The sequence below is a fragment of the Acanthaster planci genome, linkage group LG02, assembly GCF_054643075.1.
Source record: "Acanthaster planci isolate LZ-2023a linkage group LG02, COTS_SCS, whole genome shotgun sequence".
NCBI lineage: Eukaryota > Metazoa > Echinodermata > Asteroidea > Valvatida > Acanthasteridae > Acanthaster > Acanthaster planci.
The window spans coordinates 20,434,668-20,447,977 of record NC_141778.1 but is presented as its reverse complement, the minus strand read 5'-3'; the positions used below and the strand labels follow the sequence as shown (position 1 = coordinate 20,447,977).

At 40.3% G+C, this 13,310-nt stretch overlaps 1 protein-coding gene across 6 annotated transcripts in view; it reads right to left on the bottom strand.

Moving 5' to 3' along the window:
* The window catches only part of kidins220 (kinase D interacting substrate 220), an 89,881-nt gene that overhangs the window by 63,088 nt on the left and 13,483 nt on the right, over nt 1–13,310 (bottom strand). The window contains exon 1 of one of the 6 annotated variants that reach the window (XM_087132810.1): nt 10,364–10,553. The exons of 4 other annotated variants lie outside the window; for them this stretch is intronic. The gene's annotated coding sequence lies outside the window, so the exon portion shown is untranslated. Of the gene's footprint in view, nt 1–70; nt 222–10,363; nt 10,554–13,310 lie in introns of those variants that run through there. One more of the 6 variants, XM_087132809.1, reaches the window with a different exon arrangement.

The following is a 13,310-nucleotide window of genomic DNA, read 5'->3' as shown; positions in this document are numbered from 1 at the left end:
TGATTCACAAAAATATTCCAAACCAAGAGCAACCAAACAGAAAACGAGCACAGAGTCGCATTATACTCACGGTTTACTCCCATCACTTGTCAAACATTTTGAACTGCATATTACAAAAAGGATGACATGCAACGCATCTGCCATGGCACATGATGAGAATATTTCCAAAATCCAGGTAATGCTTGCAATCGCACGTCTGCAGCTGGTGCCAGGAAACTCATTAATAAATGCCTGGCTCTTGAGATTCTGCCCTCCACTTTCAAGTCAACTCATTCCAACCGTCAGAACCGTGCCGAGATGTAACCTCACGTGCCCATGCAGTACCACAGCCGTTGCACAGGGGCTCCATCAAAGTTATGACCGATTTGGAGGCTTCATTTTGACAGCGTGTGCCTGTTCTTAAGTCTACGGACGGTCAAGTTAAGGGCGCTAAGACTGCAAGAGGTCTGTGCCTCTGCTGATGGCAGATTAATGACAGTGTGTGCTATATTCGGCGTGGTGGTTCTTAGCCCTTCACATTTAGAAATGATGGCATGAATGCCCTACTGCTACATTTTAATTCATGCTCAAGTCTTTGCGATTTAATCCAGTATGTGTTGTTCATATGAGATACATGTACATGCACTCCACGGCAAAATCTGCTTTCTTAAATAAGGGAAGCATGTACATGTATGTATGTACATGTAAACTATATAAGTAAATTAAACACAAAGGGTAAACTGCAGCACAACCACACACAATATGTGGTGCACTATGTCTGCAAGATGCACTGCATGTTCAATGGGCTATGCAAATGGTGAAATGTGTAGGTAAGGAATTCCCCTGGGAAGTGGGCAACAACTGTAAGGTGCCAGGCGACTAATTCACACAAGACACAAGTATGCATGGTACCACTCAAGACTGAGGCCAGCCAAATATTGGCAGTCACGTCAATGTCCTCCGGGGAGGGGGGGAGGAAGAAGTCCCTGGCTCATCTGCATACGCAAGCCCTGAAGGAGACTGGCGCTGGTTCTGTTTCGATTCCTGACCTGAGATTTTCACGAACTACAACTTTCATCTTCGGCGATCTTGAAGACGCTTTAATTTGTTGCTGAGGGGGTGAAGCAAGCAGTACATGTACATATAATGACAAAGAAAGGCATCAGAGAGAGGTAGGGGTGAGAGACAGTGGTGTGTACTGGATTTGTGTCTATGGTGCAGAGAGCACGCTAGAAGTAAATGCGTTGAGTTGTTTGCGAGCCACAGACACTTGAGATGGGGTTGCCAGTACGCTTGCTCCATCTCCGGGGATCTGTGTTATTAATCATGATAAATTGTATTAAAGGGATGCCGAATTATTCCCTTCCAAACGGTGCAGCTTCAATTCAATATGGAATGCGCTCTGCCTGCTTAGTGCGAATGTTACTTGTCGACTGCAATTAGGCTGATAGGTTCCATGCTGAAGAAAACTGTGGCTTTCCAGGGAAAAGTCCTACAGGTAAATATACACGATGTAGTTGAATGTTTCGTCGTTCAGTGCTGACCAAATGTGGTGCGTAACTAACTAACTGACTAACTGAATACTAATTAAACAGTACCAAGGAGTGCAAATCTCTTTACATGAAATCAGATTTACAAATGTACAGCCGTTCATCTCACCTCTCTGAGTGAAGTAATGGTTTCCATCAAACAAAGCTACTCCTTTTTCCTACAATGAAAATGCTCATGTCATGCATGTAGATGGCTAAAGTCAAATCCCCCAATTTTTTCTTGAGTAAAAATCACTGCTCGGTACTGGTAGGCAAATGTTAGCGAGCAAGACATTCTCAAAACAAGCTGTCTGTTTGAACACTAGAGTCCAACAAATGTTACACAAAAGGGAGGGGAAGCCCTACACTTTGTACACCAAATACTACATTGATTTTCAAGCAATTTGAGAGTGTACACTGTTTGCACATTTGCACAATGCCTGAGTGTTTCTTATCAGGGACTCAGCCATCACTAAAAGCTTCTTAAAGCATCCTTACTTGGTTTCAAATTTCCCGATAATCACACAAAAAATTCCAGAATCTCAAATTGCCAAATGAAACACTTATAACTTTAAACACATGTGGTAATACACGTATGTACAATTTGCAAAATTGTAATTCATTAATTTCAGTTTTATTTTCAAAGTTAACATAAATTATGGAAACCCCTTTTGTGGATTTGAAAAGACAGGATATTAAGACAGGAGTCACGGGACCATTTTGTTATGAGAGAACATTCCTTCTAGTCAGTAATACAAATAAAGGAGCATCTTAGACTGGCTGAAGCCTAAGTCGGCATGTTGTGAGGGATTTAATTTCCAGTGAGACGTAGAGACGGGGAGGCACATTGGTCAGTATGACGGCAAGGAAGAATCAACGAAGGTTAAACTCACACATGACTCACTTTCCCATCATCTCTGGTTTCAAAGACTACAGAAAAAACTATCACTTCAAAAACACATGCCCAGACCTCATATCTTAACAATCCTCCAAATTCAATATGATTTTACACATACCCTGGGGTTTAGGGTTAAATTCCAATGTACATGTAGATATTTTAAAGCTCACCCCCACACAAACAGAAACCATGTGTTAGTCATTATATTGATGAACTTTATCTAAATGGCAAGAAACTGACCAACGGCAATAACCGCACACATGAAAAAAAAAAAAAAATGTGAAAGCCTTGTAAAATTACATGCAAGTCCAACTACATACATGTACATGTACTCCCAGAACTTTCTCCGGATGCACCACCTTCAACTTACCTTTTTTTTCTTACCTTGCCACTGTTAACATATATAATCCTTTCCAACATGAGCTAAGTCTTTTTTGGGGGGGGTGGATCAAGTGCATTTGACTGAGCCTGGAGGCACGACCTACACGTGATATCTTTTTCTGTATACATAGAAAAGGTTTTCTACGAATCTGATGAAATGTTAATACTCTGTCTTGATGGGTTATGCTTTCTTGCAAATTATTTTTGTGTGCGAATTCTTAAACGATATACACATTCAGTGAGGAACAGTGCTTCCTCCCTGGTAACATACCCAGTGTAACAGCTTGGAGAGATTGGTATTAAAGCAGTTGAAACAGGAACAAGACTTTGCATGGCAATGCTCTCCCAAAGAATCTGCCCGGCACTGACAGGAAAACAAGTCTGGCTGTCAGAAACAGTGTACAAGACAGCAGGGACTCGCAAAGAAGCACTCTGATTGCATTGTGCCAAAAAAATCAAACGGCCAATGAAGTGTGCCTGTTAGCAGTGAAAAATGGGAAATCATTCTGCATGACTAAAAATAAATAAATGCCCACTGTTTTTTTTTTTAAGTGTTTTCAAAAAGTGCACTAACAAACTGGCTTTTAGTTTCAAATTAGTCTGAACATTGGCTGGCACATGGCACAAGGCCAGAACCTCTTGTGCTTGGCTTAAATTTCCTCCAGGGATCCAAGTGTGTGGAATGGATGGATATTTTTGGGGGGGGGGGGAATAATAATTTGTAAGCTCATTCAATCGCACAGTGACACACTTTCCAAAAAAGTACAAAATGTTCTGCATACACTTTCAGGATAGCTTACTTGTACATCTTAACTCTTCATCTGCCATTAATTGATTCCTGGTCTTCAGCACGAAGGCGTGTTTCCAAGAGACGGCATCGAAAAAAACCTTGAATTCTTCCCTGCGAATGTTTATCGATTGGCTGCATCATCTCTATGCTAACTTTCCATCTTCTGTCTTATGTCCCTTGCATGGAAATAATATCACTCGCAGACGCTGGCATTTTTATCCCTCCTAGATTACGCCGCTAGCTTCGGGTGTTGGGAATCAATGATGGCATCATGAGAGAGGAGTGGGGTTGAATTATGGTTAGTCACGCCTCAGCCTGATTATCTGAAAACTAGGTGTCTGTGAACAAAATGGCTTTGTTCATTTGGAGTTCTAGCCGGGCATGCATGTTTGAACAATCCTTATTCAGGAAAATTTACCCAGGAAATTTAAGGACTTCATGTAAACCTGGCCTTTAAAAAAAAGAAACTTATGTCTCTGCTTCTCAGCAGGTATTTAAAAAATACCAATCTTTGGATCCATATTCTTTCCTACATGTACCATTTGACAATCTATCTAATGGGTTTCCCAATCATCACAATTTTACTACATCTTTGGGGTGTATATTTTCCTTAAAAAAATGAACACGTAGACCAGCACATTTTCAGATCTACTAAAATTAGACACAAACCTTGTGTAGGTACCGGAAAGGACAGTACATGTACTGGTTTATTCTGAAATGTACAAACATTCTTACTAATCAGACCCTTGATGTTTGTTTTTAATTCCGCTGTTCAGAGTTACATGTATGTTCACAGATCACATTCACAAGCAAGCTGCTGTGATTACTTTAATGTTGAGGCTTGATGTATTAATATCTTATTTGATTTCCTAGGGCAACGAACATGTGGCTCTTCGATTCTCAGCTTTTGGCCATTCCAAATGGAAGTGTAAGCAGAGAAGTGCTAACCTGTGTAATGTAAGTAGGGGCTGCAGCATTTATCACATTAAAATTCTCCATTTATGTGAGATCCTTTTACATGTAACTTATGGCAGTCTATCTACATTTTGAGAATCACTTTTAACTTTAGTGAAGAGAAAAAAAAAAACACAATATGCGCTAGCAAACCCCACAAAGAAGACACTCACTGACACAAGCAGGCACAGAAGAGGCCAACTGAAGATATTAAAAATAACACCATATTTTAATCATGGTATCATTTTTTTTTTTACTTGGGTTTTACTTGTCATAACAGCATCACAAATTTATTGCCCCTAAAAATTCTGCTGGCTTTTTTCTTATGTATTCCCTTAATTCAGTTTTCTAAATCACAATCCTAAATATCATCTGACAGGTACACGCACACGTACATGTACAATGTACTGGGGTACAATGCACTGTAAAGGCGTCTACATGTACATGTACAACTCAACATTAAGATTCAATCTAAGCTGGCGCTACTACGAATGAAAATGTAATACCAAAAACAAAAAATTCTGTTGCAATGTCAATATCTGTGACACACACACATGTACCGGCAGTGTTGTATTAGAGTCCATCACAAGTCTCTGCAAGTCCATCACAAGTCCATCACAAGTCAGTCTTAAGCCACTTCACAAGCTATTAAAATGAGCTGTGACAAAAGCATTCTTTTGTCATTGTTCACCCCGTTACCCGCCTTGTGAAGATACTTACGACTGGACTTGTGAGGGATTTTGTGATGGACTCGAATACAATGCTACATACATGTATGTGTATACTGGTACACAACTTTACACACTAACCAGTTAGAATGTACACAGGGGTACATGTAAACATGAACATGTGTGGATGATTACGCCTAACACTCCTCAGTCCTCCAACAGGTGAAGGATTGAGGAGTGTTAGGGTTAAGCCTGACACTGGACATTTTCCATTTTTCAACTGTTATCTCAGGAAACGTTATCTGAGAGATAACTCGCTTCCATGGTAGCCTGCCTTTAACTGGAATATTCTGGGGTTGCCCTCCCAAAAAAAGAGAAAATCATTTGTATAATTCTCATCGGTCAAGATTCCAAATTCCGATAACTCTTTCCATTTGACATTTAAAGAAAGAAAACTGATGCACTCTGTGCCTGGAGCTGCCAAGAGCTGGGATGTCAACACGCCAAAGCACGCCGACCAGAGAGAGCGCTACCCGGCGATAACAATCTCAGAGTAAGCAAGGGATTCTCCAATTTCTTGACCCAACGATGCAAACACAATGCGTGTGCCTGGGTACATAGCAAGTTAGCGCACTTGAAGTGCCATTTCCTTATTGACAGTTCAGTGTAATGCACTTTTAACTCGGGGGCAGAAAGTCCTTTTTTTCCCTCCTGTACTGAGCCAAATAATTTCGGAGTGCAAAAAGTCTCGGGCCTGGTGCCCGAGGCAGGTGTCTGATGACACTTAATGTCTGATTTTTCTGGTAATGAAGTTCTTCCTGTCTCAAATTTGCTCAAGTGGTATTTTTCAACGGAAGATGAGGCAACATGCAGCAAACATACGAACCAGATCTTCACTTTCTGATGTTTTTACACCACACAGTTCTTCCCCATCTCCTCTATTCTCTTTGGGTTTGAACACTGTCCCTGCATCATTGCCAACATCACTGTCCCTGCTTTCAATGAAAAGTGTTGTTAAGCACAGGTACTTTCTGGGGAGCGGCGGTAATGGCTATGCTTTTCAGTGTATGCCCTTCTAACTAGGAAATGAGAGAAGTGTGAAATCTAGTTATTGAACAAACAAACAAGAAGGTTCACTTTATATCAATTGTAAATAAGCCTACCTACTAGAATAAAGCTGTATCTGGATGTTGTACTGACAGAGGCTCACTCTAATAAGTTTTCGTTTCCTCAGAGACCCTAACCAAACATTTCTTACTTCTTTTCTTTTTTTGTTTTATTAGTTTTTGTTTTTAGTGATGATACCCATTAAACTTTTTTGACCACCTCTGTCCTTCTTTAGTGTCTCTCTTGCTTTCAGTTATTTTTTGGCCTTTCAAACAGCAAGTGATATCAGCTCTCCGTTCAATGTCTGTAAATTCACCAGAGAGTGCTTACGGCGGCTGCACTCTGAGTCTAAGGTTTCCATTCTGCCAGGAGAAAGTGCGGCTAGTGTGGTACAAGCCCTAACGGAACACCCAATGCTAATGCCTACTTCTGTTTGCATTTGAATTATTCCTCCCTTTTTCTTATTCAGTGGTCTCTACAGCATACGTGTTAAGTGCATACATTTTTAGAAAGGTAACTTAATGACATCGAACTGGAAACACCACATGAATCTTACATGCTTTGATAGACTGTGTTTTTTTTGGTTAAAAGTTTTTAGCTTTAGATTGCCAACGCACTCCAGCTGAAAAAAAAATCTAAGGACAGTAAGTTGCTAAAATACCTTAAAGTCCATTGGTGAATGAGTAATGTGTAGAATAGCATTATGATCAGGATGTATGACATCATTTCTTGAAGCACAAAATGTCCAAAAATGCCACTACCATTACCATTACCCCTGTAATTTGGTAGCCTGTTGGTTCAAAGCTCCAGAATATGTACACATACAGGTGTGCGCAATGGCACTGCACGTTGGACTTAATCGTTTTACGCGCAGAGACAACAAATATATTAAGCAGCCACTTGACATCTAAGGCTGCAATGAATTGCACTGAAATTTTGCTGCACAATATGCACAGGTGACTCGTAACAGGCAAAACATATGTAGGTCAGAAAGGAAACCCAGTTTATTTTTGGTTCAGACTCTCAACAAAACACTCAAGTAATGTAACTTCCCAGGAAAAGAGTCCATGTCCAAGTGTCTTATGTTTGGAAATCATCATTCTCCAGCCTTTCAGTACAAGTTGTAACTAAAGCCCTGTTCGCACTGGACTTTTTGGGCAAACTTACCGACAAGATGGGTACTTTGCCCATTTTAAGTCCAGTGCGGACGTCTCCGGAAGACTTCCTCTTGGTTACTTTTCCCGAGCTGCACGGGAATTTTTACTGGCCAACTTCTGGCCAGGAAGAATTCCCAAGACAGACAGGAAGTCCAATGCGGACAGTGCAAGTCGGTAAAAGCAGCTCAGGGAAGCGGTTTACAGGGCAAGGTCAGGCTCACACGAACCCCGCGCATGTGCATTGCAAGCGTCCACGTGACGTACCGGTACATACACGTACACACCGTGAAGCTTAATTCTGGTTGCAGTGCAGTGATTTTGTACTCTCGAGTCTCTCCAATGATGGCAGATATTATTATTGAAACAATCGGAAGATTAATTGGGGCCACCAATGTATCATTGGAAGATGGCAATGACCAGCGTCAGCTGGAAGATTGCTTCTTTCCTGGTTCAGCCATTGTTGTGTGTGTCGTAAGTTAATTTGAACTTGGAGAAAGGTAATAAAATAAGAAGCTTCAGCTGGACTGCAATAAACCACGACACGTTGACGGCAAAATGACATGAAAGAACTGTCACGACCGGAAGTTTGTAAAAGGCGGGTGCGCGCTTGGGTCAAAGGGTGAACACAAAAGGTCACGCAAAGCACCCTAATGTGCCATTATAGTGACAGCTCAGTTACTTTTCCCACAGGTCTTGGTAAAAATCCCCGCATCAAAAGTCCAAGTGCAGACGGTAGTAAAATTTGCCCATTATTCATTTTTCCATCGGCTCGGTAAAATCCTCAGCTTTACATGTAAGTCTATTCTTTTCTTTCACTAACGGATGCCTCACGTGTACATTGTTAATGAACATCCGAACAGGTGGAGAGGGCTGTCCATATCATGCCTTGTATCCCTTAGATTTTGTCTTAGCAGGTTCTTGGCTTCATTTCAGTATAACTAAAATGGTCCATACCCCTACTTTCCAATTCAGCCTGTTATGATGCAAGTTGCAAGCTCACTTCCAATGGACTGGGGGCTTTTTCATAAACATTTTACTCTTCAACCAATATGCAGGGATCAGTTTGGATTCAACTGAGGCAGACCGTCTATCATCTACGGCTCATTGGCTAAGCCTGTTCCAGCTACCCCATCTTGAAGTTCTTTCAGATTACCCTCTCTGTGAAGGCTAGTTCCAGTAATCCTGATTATATCGGGTTTGTTAGTGTACTGGTGCATACAGCAGAGTGCATTATTGAAATTGTTAAAGGGTACATTAGATATTTGTTCAGAAAGGGTTTATCAAACGGAAACCTGAAATAAAAGATATATTTCCCTGGAGATCTTACCAGAGAGAAATTTTCTTAAAACTTGGGCCCAATTTCACTAAACTGCTTAGCACCAGAAATGTCATACTTACATTGTACATGTATGGCAGAAATTTTGCTGACTGTTAGCCCTATTGCGAGGCAGTGCTTGGTGTGGTTGTGCTTATGGTTGCGTGCGCATAGGGATTTCCATTGTTTTGTCGCTGATTGAGCAAAGTTTCCCCAAAGTACGTGTACATGTAAATGTAAGCGTGCCTTTTACAGTGCTTTCTGCTCACAGTCTTTATAAAATGCACAGAGCGTCGGTTAGCATACAATTTAGTGCCCAAACAGCACTATAAATTTGCGCCTTGATTGAAAGTATGCATGGTGTACATGCAACATCTCAAGTTTGTACGAAAATTTTAAAAATAAATAAATTTAAAAAAAAAGACATGCATGGTACAGCTGTCAAATTACCTGTATACATTTTAGGTTCACTAATTCACTGCCAAAGTTCACCAGCTCGTCTTTAATTGTAGCAGTGATAAACACATGTCTGTAGGTGACAGTCAAGTTTCACACAGGTACAGCACAATAACAATTTTTCAACTTTGCCTAGATCAACAATTTACCTGGTACATGTAGGTTTCTAAATATTCCATCCTCTACAATGAACACAACAATTACCATTGTCACAGCTCCATATACGAAAGCAACATGTTTAATTATTCAACTTTAATAAACATCTTTCTGATTTGTGGGATTAGCCAGAGGCACAAAATATCACTCATCGATGAAGAGGAATAAGAAATTAATATTGTTGAATACACATCCCTTTAACTCACTATATAAAAAAATTTTTAAATCCAATAAAGTTGGCAGGCATAAGAACCAAATACCTTCAATGCAAGCACGCAATTTGCCACAATAGAAATGCACCACAACGAATGTAATGAATAATGGTAATGAAGATGAATGGCCGTATGCAGAAAATTATCCTCATTAATAACCTGTTGGCCGGTTCCCAGCATCAGCTCTCCCCGGTGCCCATTGAGTGTCTTATTAGTACTGACGGTGACGAAGATTAAAGTGCCCCAATGGTGAGGGCAATTTTTCGGCTCAGTTCACATAGCAGAAGCGTTAACACTTGAGCATCCACAGGGAGCAGCACAATGCAGGTTTACCAGTGAAATAAATATGATGAGGAGGTATTACAAAGAAACCTGTGACCAGTTTTATTAATTATTTTCCATCTTGGTAATTGATGATCACTTAAAAGTGAATAATCTTAACTGAAGGAGTTTGGGGGAAAGGCATGACACACAAAAAAAATCATATTTTGTCATGGCATGTTGCAGATAAAAAAAAAAAATTCTGCAAACATGGAAATTGATGAAATTAAAAAAAAAATTAAGAAACAAGAACAGATGAAAATAAAGTTACAACAGAAACAAAACACTACGCAAAGATGAATGCTAAACTGACAAATACTGAGAAATAAATGGTTCTGATACCAGTACATAGGTTTCTAATAAAAACTGTAAATTCCAATTTACATGTACCAATTCCAATTAAGTTACCATAAAGACCAAACACTGGAAATGGTACTTACCAGTACTTGGACACACGTGTACAAGTATGGGTGTGTGCATGTACATGTACTTCAGAAACTAATAGGGCTGGTGCGACCATCCAGCAAATACATGTTTCCCCTATTAAGGCGATGCGATTATTGGGCCTTGATGAAGGACATTCAATCTAATACTCCAGACCTTCATCAAGCACAGCGTTCACAGACGGGTGATTCCAACCAAATTAACGGCCTGCTCGAGTTAATTGTATGCACGCATGCAGTTACGCAGGTAGTGCTATACCTTGAAAAAAGCATCATGTACACGTACAATCAGTTCTCTGACTTCTGTGCACGTACATGTACAGTGTACGTATACGGCACTTATGGGAGCTCCATGGGTCTGCATACATGTATTACCAGATGCAAGACATGTGCACATAGCCAATAGTTGATCTCCATGTTGCCCACAGGCAAGATGTACACTTACATGTACTGGTACACATGTACATACCTGTGCAAGAACTCACATGCCAGCAATTGATACCGTACATGTAGTTGACCGTACATAATGTGAAATGAACATGTGCCTCCCTGGAAACTTGATCACTTGACTAAAATCTTTTGCATCAAAACATAGCCAAAATGACTTGTAGATAATGTACATCTGTTAGATGCAGACAGATTAATTCAAGGACTTATCAAATACCAAGATGCTTAGTGTATTTTCTTTCATGTGTGCGTATGTCAAATTGAGTTGCCCACAGTTCCATTGCCATACAACAGTAATATTTAGTGATTTACACATTTCAAATTAACATGTACAAGTACTGTATGCATCATGCATGCTATGTACATGTACACAACCCATGTTCAGTTGCACTTCTAAAAGTATCATTTTGATGGGAAAAAAATGCAACAATCAACGATACTTTATGAAAAAAGATGTATATGTAACCAACCTGGTCAGAAATTGCACAACCATAAAATAAACTGAAGATGGCCAATTGTTTACCATAAATGTCAGGGAAACCCAGCTTCACCAAACTTGTATTGCCCCACCTTCAAAATTACATACATTACCCTAAAAAAAAACAACAACAGAAGATGAATCCATCACTTGAAAAGTTACCTGGACTCTCCATGTATATTGCATAGCCATATTATACATGTATGTGTAAGTCGGCCATTCTTCAGAATTACGTGTACCATACCAGTGGCGAACAAAGTGCTGGGGCCACTGTAAGGGATTCACAAAGCACTAGATGTCAGACTTCACCGTGAAGTTAGCCCTATCATAATGGAAGACATTATACCCACAAATTTTCTCAGCCAAGACTTCCATGTACATGTACATAAAACCTACAGGTACCCTTCCTACATGTACATACATGTACACGTATGCCAGCAGCTCATCAAAATATATTACATGTAAGAGCCCTAGGTATAAAATGTGTGTCAACAAAAACAAGTTGAATATTGTAACCTCCTATTACTATCTTTGATTTCGGAGGAGTCTACATGTATTTGATTTTTCAGCCACACTTGGTTTCATGTTTTGTGGAATGCTACATGTATCAGTGCAGCTGTCTTTTAAAGCGTTTACTCTTTGTTATGAAATTCAGTGATCTGACCCCATGCATGAGATGTTAATTATTGCCAATCGAAAAGAAAAGAGGTAATCAATATTCTACGGAGTCAACCAAAACTACAACAACATTTTGTCATACATGTACAGTATGTGTTTCTTTTATCCACGTCAGTGCCAGCAATGTTACTACATGCCCTGACCCCACTTGTGCAGATAATATAAATACCAGTATGCAAAATTTTGTTTAGCCATGGCATGGGCTAAAAACCAACTAACTGCTTGACTTGCAGTTCATCACAGTGGACCATAATGATCATGAACACTCTCCCTTTTTCTAGCAAATCCATTTACATGTACAACAACACGAATGGAAAGAAAGAGTTTAACAGAAAACTTCATGCAAGTGCTGCAGGCACATACAGCAGGACACACATTTAGAAATATCAGGTTGAGTCCAAATCACTTGGCTACGGCCAGAAATTACACACGACTCTGTGGGAACTGGCCACGGCCACAACCATAGACTTGTGCGTGATTTCCAGCCGTAGCCATGATTCGGACACAGCCTCAAATAGCTCTAGCACTGCAACAAAACAGCTTTCTTGTCCAGACAAGGCAAGTTTTAAATCTTGAGCCAGAAAAGGAATGAATCTTCACCTTTAGTTCCAGTCCATCTCGACTCCAGACCCAACTCTCTTTTTCCATGTAAATTACTTGGTTGGTTACAAGGACCCTCAATTGCACAGCCATTAGTCAGTCTTCAGGAATTCCATGCAAGACATGGTAAGTACACTTTTTACATCCATGGGTGTCAATCGGTGGGGAATGGGGATCAATTGCCCCCCCCCCACATACTTTTTTCCAAAACCTAAATAAAAATGTATAGTTTGCAAAGGCATTTGTTAAAACAAACTGGCTCAAGGGGCCAAAAATTGTCTCAGTATCTATACTCCAAAATTTAAGAGGGCCCCGGACCCCACACCACTCAGAGCTTCACACATCTTACTTGCATTTGTTCTGATCAGGGCGACAATACATGTACGTCCCCCCCCCACTTCTCAAAACGGACTGATGCCCTTGTTTACATCTGGTGGTTTGTCCCTCTTCAGCGTATCCATATAGCTGCATAATGTACATGTACATGTACCAACAAAAGTCTTCCGTGCTCTTAAACTGTATCCGTTAAATGAGTTATCCCATGGTAATCCTTGCAAGCATGGCTGGGCTTAATTTTGAATTAGCACAAACAAATGTCACTAGTCCAGAGGAGCAGCGAGCGGATGAAATGCCTGTGTTTTTCATTTGTGTTTCTCATCCATCCGCACATTATGCATTATTAATAAAGTAGGCAAAACATCCTGGACCCTTGCCTGACAAGTGACAACGTAAAATGTTCCC